The 7,933-nt window shown below is 38.0% G+C and overlaps 1 long non-coding RNA gene across 1 annotated transcript in view; it reads left to right on the top strand.

The window, feature by feature from the left end:
• Positions 1-4,156, top strand: part of LOC122436428 — a 19,951-nt gene extending 15,795 nt beyond the window's left edge. Inside the window, exon 3 of the long non-coding RNA XR_006268010.1 lies at positions 4,083-4,156. This is a non-coding gene — a long non-coding RNA (uncharacterized LOC122436428). The remainder of the gene's footprint in view (positions 1-4,082) is intronic.
• The last annotated feature ends 3,777 nt before the right edge of the window (positions 4,157-7,933 follow it).

The raw sequence follows: 7,933 nt of genomic DNA, 5'->3' as shown, positions 1-7,933 counted from the left end.
AGCCTGTGTAAGCTACATAGACTATGGGGTAGCAGAAGCACTAACACTAGGGTAACAAGCCCAAGGAAGTTACAAAAGGAGCAAGGTGTAAGTGAATGCACACTGCTCCAACCTGGATCCCTGGGCAGAAGGAAGAGGCAGGGAGGAAACACCTGGATGTATGCTTGTTTCATGGAAGACATAAAGGAGCTGGGAATCAGAAGGCACATTAGGGAGGGTATGCACAGTCCCTTGGACACCCAGCATTAAAGAACTTTCTGTCCTTCTCAAGTGCAGGGGCATTCTTGTCCCTACATGACCAGCAAATGAGCACACATTGCCTCTTCTGTAAGGTTTGGGAGAGAGTGACGGCACTGTAGCATAAGCAGCTGCTACCTGCAGAGACTGCCAGTTTGAAACATCATTCTTTATAAGCTCTTCACAGAAGAGCTGGATATCAGGACTCTGGAAAGGATGGTTTTGGTTGATCCTCTCGCTGCTCTTGGACTCACAGGGTTGGGGTTACAGGGCAGGCTGGGATGTGTTCTCACCTGGAGGCTGGAAGAAAACAGAACCACTTTGAAAGGTCCTCTGTACAATAAAGGGCAGACTTCAGTTATTCTGACACCAGTGAGTTACAGCCTTTATTGGAATGCTGTCCCTTCATTTGTCTCTGTTCAGTGATCCTTCATCTTAGAAAAAATTCCATTTCTTAGAGAGAAATCTCTCAAAATATGAAATTCTCTGTGTATCACATACTGACATGTGGGCAAACTTTTTCTACATGAAGTATAGAACTTAATATTTCACATATGAATATATGCATGCAATTTTCCTCTATGAAATATGAAATTCTCTATATTTCACCTGTGAAAATGAGAGCACAGACTTACCACAACAAAATTGGAATTCTCTGTATTTCATATGAATATTTGTATGGATGTTTTCCCACATGAAATTATGAATTTTATGTTTTACACATATGAAGAACTAGGTGTTATCTTTTCTCCGTGAAATGTGGTATTCTTCATATTTCCCTTATAAACATCTGGCCATTGATTTTAGCACACAAAAGATGGAATTTTGATTTTTTCACATATGTAAATTGGGGCACTGATTTCCTCTATTAAATATAGAATAAGCTATATTTCACATATGAAAATCTAGGCAGAGATGTAATCCATCAAATAATGAATTCTCTATATTTCATTCAGGAAAATGTGGGTCATGATTTTCCTATATAAAATATTAACTTTTCTTTATTTCACAAGTGAATATCTTAATATAGATTTTCCCACATGAAATATGGATTTCTCTGTGTTTGACCTTTGAAACTTTAGGCACATAACTTTCTTCCTAGAAACATGAAATTATTATATTTCTTCAAATATTCTGATGCCAATTTTACTACTTGAAATATGGAATACCTATATTTCAAATAGCAAAATTATGGCTTCTACTCCTAAATGAAATATAAATTCTCTATATTTCACATATGAAAATCTAAGTGCCAAGTCTGTTTGAAAGCTGGAATTCTGTATAATTCAAATTTGAAATTCAGAAAGGTTGTATTTCTTATTGCAAATATGGAATTTCCTAATTTCATGTGAAAATCTGGGTGTAAATTATCCTAGATGAAGAATGGAAGTCTCTGTACTTCAATTCTCTTCCATTGAAGCCACCAGGGAACTTGAATCATTTTAGGAAAACCTACAAGATTTTCTAAAATTAACACCCAAAGAGATGTCCTTTTCATCCTAGCTGACTGGAATGTAAAAGAAGGAAGTCAAGAGATACCCAGAGTAACAGGCAAGTTTGGACATGGGGTACAAAATGATGCAGGACAAAGACTAAAAAGTAGAGTTTTGGCAAATAGAAAGGTTAAAAATGGAAATAGCAACAGACAGTTTTCCTGTGCTCCAAAATCACTGGGGATGCTGATTATAGCCATGAAAATAAAAGGCTCTCATTCTGGGGAAGAAAAGATATAACAAACCTAGACACAATGGGCTGAAGCAGAGATGTCACTTTGCCGACAGAAGTCCATTTAGGCAAAGCTAGTCCCCCACCCACCCACCCCCCCCACCACCACTGGATATATATGGATATCCATCTTGGGTGGCCCTACATGGCATGGCTTAGTTTCATCGAGTTAGAGAAAGCTATGGCCCATGTGATTCAGCTGGTTACTTTTTTGCCATTGTAGTTTCAGTCTGTCTGCCCTCTGATGTCCTCTCTCAGCACCTACCATCTTACTGGGGTTTCTCTTTCCTTGGATGTGGGATATCTCCTCTCACCCGCTGGCTACTCCAGCATTGTGCAGGTGCTGGTCACCACTCCAGTGAATTTGCTAAAGTCAGCAGTGGCCACAATACTTGAAAAGGTCAGTTTTCCCTATAGGGTTTCAAATCCCAATGAAAGGCAATGCCAAAAAATGCCTGAAGTACCACACAATTGCACTCATCTCACATGCTAGTAAAGTAACACTCAAAATTCTCCAGGCCAGGCTTCACCAATACCTAAACCATGAATTTCCACATGTTCAAGCTGGTTTTAGAAAAGGCAGAGGACTGAGGGGTCAAATTTCCAGCATCCACTGAATCACTGAAAAACCAAGAGAGTTCCAGGAAAAAAAATATATCTAGATAGATAGATAGATAGATAGATCTGCTTAATTGACTATGCCAAAGAATTTTACTGTGTGGATCACAATAAACTGTGGAAATTCTGAGATGTGAATACCAGATCACCTGACCTGACCTGAATGCAGGTCAGGAAGCAACAGTTTGAACAGGACGTGGAAGAACAGGCTGGTTCCAAATAGGAAAAGGAACACATCAAGGCTGCATATTGTCACTCTCCTTATTTACCCTATATGCGAAGTACATCATGAGCCATGCTGTCCTAGATGAAACAGAAGCTGGAGTCAAGATTGCTCAGAGAATTATCAGTAACCTCAGATATACAGATAACACCACCCTTATGGCAGAAAGTGAATAAGTAAAAAGCCTCTTGATAAAAATGAAAGAAGAGAATGAAAATGTGAGCTTAAAACTCAACATTCAGAAAACTAAGATCATCACTTCATGGCAAATAGATGGGGAAACTAGAAACAGTGGCAGACTTTATATTTTGGGGCTCCCAAATCACTGCATATGGTGACAGCAGCCATGAAATTAGAAGACACTTAGTCCTTGGAAGGAAAGTTATGACAAAACTAGAGAGCATATTAAAAAATATAAACATTAGTTTTCCAAAAAATGTCAGTCTAGTAAAGGATATTTTTTCCCCCTGTAATCAGGTAAGGATGTTAGAATTGGACTATAAAGGAAGCTGAGTGCTGAAGAATTGATGATTTCAAACTGTGGTGTTAGAGAAGACTCTTGAGAGTCCCTTGGAGTGCAAGGAGATCCAACTAGTCCATCCTAAAGGAGATCAATCCTGAGAGTTCTTTGGAAGGACTAATGTTGAGCTGAAACTCCAAAATATTTTGGCCACCTGATGCGAAGAACTGACTCATTTGAAACCACTCTGATGCTGGTAAAGATTGAGAGCAGGGGGAGAAGGGTATGGCAGAGGATATGATTGGATGGCATCACAGACACAATGGACATGAGTCTGTGCAACCTCCAGGAGTTGGTGATGGACTGGGAGGCCTGGCATGCTGTGTTCCATGGGGTTCCAAAAAGTCAAACACGACTCAGCGACTGAACTGAACTGATTTATGTAGGCGAGTGTCCGACTATAAACAAGGGTGAGTGCCAAAGAACTGAGGGTTTGAAACTGTTTTGCTGAAAGTGAGTTTTGAGAGTCTCTTGGACAGCCAGGAGATCAACCCAGTCAATCCTAAAGAAACTAACCCTAAATACTCATTGGAAGGACTGATGCTGAAGCTCCAATATGTTGGCTACCTGATGTAAAGGACTCATGGGAAAAGACTGAGGCTCTGCCTTGTCATAAAATATTGTTGTCTCTGATATGGGAAAGACTTTAAGGGCAAGAGAAGAAGTGGGAAACGGAAGTTGAGATGGTTGGACGTACTGGAATCACAAGACTCAGCAAACATGCGTCTGAGCAAAGTGTTGGAGACCCTTTGGGTAAAGAAGGGTAGGGAAGTCTGGAGTGTTGCTGTCCATGGTATTGCAAAGAGCTGGACATGGCTGAGCAACTGAAAAATATCAACTCTGTATTACATATGTCAATCAGGAGGTGATATTCCAACTTGAAATACAGAATTCTCTATATCTCAAAAACAAAAACAAAAGAAAAAATCATCATCAACTGCCGGGGTCCAGCCCCAGCAGGATCCAGGGGGTACCCTCAGGGTGAACGGCGTCATTGAGAGATAGAAGACACCTGAGACCAGCCTTGATAGGGCCCAGTCTGCGAGGGAGAGAGAGAGAGAGAGACAGAATGACCAGACGGGGGTGCAGAGAGTCTGGAAGAGTCTGGCAATGCTTTATTTTTTACCATAGCTTTTATACCCTAAGTTAGTACATTTCTAAGGGGAAGATAGTTTAACATTACATCAGCTTGTCCTTCACAAAACCAGGGTGTTTTCTGCATACTTCTTTGTTTATGAGGGTCTTGTACATTGTCTTCTGGCCTTGGGGCCTATTAACATTTTATGCAGGTCAGGTGAATGTAAACCTATTTTCTGTTTCTATGGTGACCTTAACTGAAAGGTAGCAGTCTCATAGGGCAACAGTACAGAGTGGAAGTATAACCTTGTTAGCACAAAAATTAATCCTTCTGCAGAAGTTGTCAGTTGTGTTTGTCTAAGAAGTTTACCCCACACAGACTCTGCGGTTTCAGTGAGGCACCCTCTGCCTCGCACTCCTGGCTGACAATTAGCAACCATCTCATTGTTACCACACTAGGGCTAAGTTCTTATTTCTCTAGATCTTTAACTATATTAACAATGGTTTCTATAACATAACCTTAGCACATTAAAAGCAAAAACACAGCAAGCAAAACACAGCAAGCAAACGTTAACCCAACAACCACTTTTAGAATAATTTTTCTTATGTTTTCTTAATAGGGCTTCCTCACTCTCCAAAGGGCTCTATGTCTATTAGGGTCTTTATATGATCAGGTTCTTTATGTTATTTTATGATTAGGGTGTTAGAAGCAATCATGCATATTAGTACCAAAGGCATAAATGCATTTGCAAAACAAACTAAAATACCAGCAAAGGAGTTTAAATTAAAACACTCCTTTCACCCTGGATAATCTCATAAAATACCACCACCTGGGAAACTTGTTGATTAAAGTTCTAAATTGATTCTTATTTGGGAAGAGATGGGGGAAGGCCTTGTGGCTGTGTCACAGAAATTAGGGAGTAGTTTATTAAAGCAAGCATCAGAAGAACAGACACCATCTTTAAGGTGAGCGCTGGGGGCAGCTTTGGGGCAGCTTTTCAGAATCCCTGAAAACCTGGTCCACCTCGCCCATCAGGCTTTCTCCCTCATGACCTTGTCGTGGGTAGGATCTCGTGTGCTAGCTCCTGGCAATCAACAACAACAAAAAAAAAAAAAACAAAACTAGACACTACTTTTTGAAATATGGGTATCTCTCTACTTCATTTATGAACATCTGGATGATTTTACTTCTTAAACTATGAGAGTTTGAATATTTCAGGAAACACAATTTAATAAAACGGTTTACATGTAATAAGGAATATTGTACATTTCAAATATGAAAATTTGGGTATGCATATCCTTATGTGAAACATTTCACTTGTGATAATGGGCACATGATCGAATTTTCTGTTTCTTGTATTAAAGTCTGACACCAGATAGTCCTTCAGCTAAGCAGTTCTCAGTTTCACATATGAAAATCTAGGTGAAGATTTTAGAACATGAAATGTGAAATTCTCCATAATTCACATAAAAAAAGCTGGGGGAAGATTTTCTAACTTGAGATATGAAATTCATAGTATATAAGATATGAAAAAATTTTACTGCATGAAATATGCAATTCTTTATATTACAGTTATGAAAATCTGAATGCAGATTTGTATACAGGGAATATGAAAATCTACATTTCACATATCAAAACACAGTCACAGGTTTTCAACATGAGTAGTGGATTTTTTGTGTTTCTGGTTGGAACATTTGTGTGCTGACATTCCCTCAAGGAATATGGAATACTGTGTATTTAACATTTAAAAAACAGGCATCAATTTTCCTATAATAAATATGGAATTTTCTATTTCATATATGAAAATTGCTTCAGCTGTGAAATTCCTTATATATCAGCAAAGAGAATTTGAAGGAAGATCTGACATGACATGTGAAATCCTCTATATTTTGCATTTGAAATTCTAGAGACAATTTTCTCATATGGAATTTGAAATCTCAGTTAATCACATAGGAAATTTTGTGTCAGATTTCATACATAAAGTATGGAGTTTTCCATGATTCAGAAATTAACATCTGGGCTGAATGGGGCAAAATACATTCACCTATGTTTCATGTATGAAAATGTGGTCCCATAGTTCCCTATTGAAATGTAGTATTCTCTATGTTATATTTATGAAAGTCTGGGTGAAGATTTCACTACATGATATATGAAAAACTCTATATTTACACTTGAAACTCTGGGTGCCAATATTTCTACATGAAACAGGTAAATCATTATCATAACTTTTGAATTTCTAGGTTGTGATGCTCCCACATGAAATATGAAGATCTGTTTATTCCACATATGAAAATCTGGATGTCATTTTTACCTGCATGAAATCTGAAGTTCAGTAAAACTGCATGCAGTAAAATTTGTGTGCAGGTTTTACTACATGATGCTGTGAAATTCTGCAAATATGTCGTTAGAAAATCTGGGTGTCCATTTTCCTTCATTAAATATAAAATTCTCAGTATTTCCTTGATCTAAATCAGAGTGCACTTATTATTACATAAAATGGGTAATTATTTTTATTTCCCATTTGAAAATCTGCGTTCAGATTTCCCTGTGTGATAGATGGAATTTCCAGAATTATTTTTTTTTCACAATTGGAAAGTGGGTTTTTAATAATATTTCAATGAAATTGTGGGCATTATTTGATATTACACAAAGATTCAAGACAGTCAGGAATTTCTTAAAGATTAGTTGCAACTTGAAACTGAAGTCTTATCAGTGAACTTCTGTATGGGGTTTCATTAAAACCCATTGGTCTGTCTTTTACTTTGAACAAAACTTTTAAAAAACCCATTCATGATTTTGTAACATCTTACATAGGTCCTTTGGAAAATAGTTTCCCAGAAGTTGCAAGACTTACAAATGTTGACTCGTTGTTATACAATATCAAAACATCATATTTATTAACACTATCATTGATGTCACTGAAAAATCTTCACGGAGAGGGAGGCTTTAAAGCTGATGGCAGCAGAAAAAAATTATCCAAAATTCAAGTTTCAGGTCAAACCTCATACCTTAATAGTTGTCACAAATAGCATCAGCTGTTTTCTTTTCTTTTCTTTTTTTTCCCCCCATTCATTTTTATTAGTTGGAGGCTAATTTCTTTACAATATTGTAGTGGGTTTTGCCATACATTAGCATGAATCAGCCATGGATTTACATGTGTTCCCCATCCTGAACCTCCCTCCCACCTCCCTCCCCATCCCATCCCTCTGGGTCATCCCAGTGCACCAGCCCTGAGCACTTGTCTCATGCATCCAACCTGGACTGGTGATCTGTTTCAAGCTTGATAATATACATGTTTCAGTGCTATTCTCTCAGATCATCCCACCCTCGCCTTCTCCCATAGAGTCCAAAAGTCTGTTCTATACATATGTGTTTCTTTTTCTGTCTTGTATATGGGATTATCGTCACCATCTTTCTAAATTCATTCATGAAAATGTGGGTATAGGTAACCTTACATTAAATTTGGCATTCTCTTTATTTCAGGTATAAAAATTAAGGCAAATAGTTTCTTGCATGAAATACGGCATTCTCA

This window comes from Cervus canadensis, chromosome Y (assembly GCF_019320065.1).
Source record: "Cervus canadensis isolate Bull #8, Minnesota chromosome Y, ASM1932006v1, whole genome shotgun sequence".
Lineage (NCBI taxonomy): Eukaryota > Metazoa > Chordata > Mammalia > Artiodactyla > Cervidae > Cervus > Cervus canadensis.
The sequence above is the reverse complement of the archived record's forward strand: the minus strand, read 5'-3'. Positions and strand labels throughout refer to the sequence as shown.